The sequence below is a fragment of the Scylla paramamosain genome, chromosome 1, assembly GCF_035594125.1.
Source record: "Scylla paramamosain isolate STU-SP2022 chromosome 1, ASM3559412v1, whole genome shotgun sequence".
Lineage (NCBI taxonomy): Eukaryota > Metazoa > Arthropoda > Malacostraca > Decapoda > Portunidae > Scylla > Scylla paramamosain.
The window spans coordinates 32,582,693-32,585,192 of record NC_087151.1 but is presented as its reverse complement, the minus strand read 5'-3'; the positions used below and the strand labels follow the sequence as shown (position 1 = coordinate 32,585,192).

General features: G+C 46.2%; 1 long non-coding RNA gene across 2 annotated transcripts in view; it reads left to right on the top strand.

Annotated features, from left to right (window-relative positions):
• LOC135104225 (uncharacterized) overlaps window positions 1-2,500 on the top strand; it is a 66,196-nt gene that overhangs the window by 50,843 nt on the left and 12,853 nt on the right. The window lies entirely within an intron of this gene.

Here is a 2,500-nt window from a genome sequence, read left to right as displayed (position 1 = left end):
TTTTCGTCTGAATTTAAAGTCGTGTGTGGCTCAGTAAATTAAAGGCACCACCAGGCTCGCCATGGAGGCGGGGTATGTGACGTTTCGAATATAAGCGATCTATCCACTTCCTTTCCATTTCTGCTGGAGCGGTGCGGGGCGGAGGAATCGTTCACCAAGCGCTCTGCCTTTTTGAGCTCACAAGCATTTCTCTGAAAATAAATCCAATTGGGTCTCCAAAAATATGAAAAATCCATGGCTTCGAAGTAAATACAACCTCTTTTCATGTAAATATATGTATTTAACTACCTCTGCCGTCTCTCAGCCATTCGTGAACACCAAAAAAAGTCATAAAAAAGTAACACCAATAGACCAGAGCAGCGCACTTTGAGCCCCTGCGTTGCCAAGCCACTCATCGCCTTGCTGTGATTTCAGGATGATCAGTCACCGGGATATGAGTAAATGAAAAAAAATGTTTTATCTGATATCCTACTTCTCATTTAGTTTATTAATGTAAGAATTTTCTGATATTTTTTCTCCCGTGGTGGATTTACTATCAACTACTTAGAAACTTCTGAAAAGTGGAAATAGAGAACGGGAAGGGCAGAGTAAATTCATTACTTCCCAGCTTTGCTGACAATAAAACAAATTATTCTATGCATTTCCAATGTGGGAGGAATGTGGTCTGGGGTGCAAGTGGTGTGCGCGCTGCGCCGAGCTGTTCTGAACCGTAACCGTCCTTGTTGAACCCTGTCCACGCGTGTTGGCCTTGCTGGTGTGCGTGCCTGGCCATTCTGAAATACCCGTGGCCGTGCTGCTCCAAACCCTCTGGTAAGTCAACAAGATAGTTTATATTTAGGATTCATTCCATCACCACGAAAACAGACCTTGAGCCTAATGGACGTGTGTATGGCCGGGACGGAGGGACGGATGGGCAGCGGAACGGTGTGGGAACCTTTCACCTCGTACAAAGCCGACCCGAGGCAATCATCTATTAAAAAACGATCTTTCTTCATTTTCTTTTTCTTCCCTGCCCATACCTCACTATTATCTCCGCTGCTCGCCCTCCCTCCTCTGTTCAGTATTATGGACCACAATATCGGCTTCACCACTGACGGCTCAACTCCCCGGCGCCGCGCTGCCTGTTTTGCATATACGCTCAGCCACCACGGGGCCTCGCACGATCGGCACGACACAGGCGGCGGCGGTGGCTTCTCGCGGCTGCTGCTGCTGCTGCTCCTGCCACGGCAGCCGGCATGTGATGGCAGGATGTGGTGCGTCGCTGCCTTGAAAGAATGTGTGTGTGTGTGTGTGTATTTCATTTTCTCTCTCTCTCTCTCTCTCTCTCTCTCTCTCTCTCTCTCTCTCTCTCTCTCTCTCTCTCTCTCTCTCTCTCTCTCTCTCTCTCTCTCTCTCTCTCTCTCTCTCTCTCTCGCCAGCAGTGTCACCCGCGTCCCTTATACATATTATCAGCGGTTCCACGCAGACGTGAGCGAACAGCCCATGCAGCTCTTAAAACATGGCGACTCTCAATTACGTGAGATCTATCGAGAAGTAAAAGGTATAGATTGGTACTCCAGCCGCTTGCATATTCACCGCCGCGACACGCTGTTAACAGTAGCCAAACACCTAACCTCAGTCCGCAGCAAACTGCCTCGATTTAGATGTTTGCCTGAGAGCCGATAAATGTTTACTGCTGAACAGACCACGATGGGGTTTGAAAGAGAGAGAGAGAGAGAGAGAGAGAGAGAGAGAGAGAGAGAGAGAGAGAGAGAGAGAGAGAGGATGGTCTGGGGGAGGAAACATACACCACATACTAGACCAACTCCTCTTTTCTCTCTCTCTCTCTCTCTCTCTCTCTCTCTCTCTCTCTCTCTCTCTCTCTCTCTCTCTCTCTCTCTCTCTCCACGCAGACCAGTTTTCCTCCTCTGATAGCAGTTCCCCACCCCCATCCCGAGTTCCCCTCTCCACCTGCCTCCTCCACCCAGGTAACACGGATTCCGCCGCAGCAGGGTGGCGGCCGCGTCCCCTGCCACTCTCAATCTATTACCGCCATAGCCAAGACTCTCCTTCTGGAAAGTGGAAAGAATTATATACTTCTGTGATAGGCGTGAGTGCATTTGTACGTTATTTTGTTGTATTATTTCATTTTGGTTTATGATTATTATTTTTTTACGTGTCTTGTATTGACTGCCCTGTGGAGAACTGTAAAGAAGTATACAATGGTTTAATGGAATGTGAATTAAATTTGTGATAGATTGATATTTCACTTCTTGTCTTTGATTACTATATTTTATACGTAACATGCTTGAAAAATTTTAAAATCTTAGACAATACACGAATCCCTTCTCATTTTAATTACGAAAACCTGCATTGTACTGTACATCATGCTTGGGACTTTAATTTCTCTCAAACAATTATAACTTGTAAAAGATAACACACTACGAGAGAGAGAGAGAGAGAGAGAGAGAGAGAGAGAGAGAGAGAGAGAGAGAGAAAAAAAAAAAAACATTGAAACAAA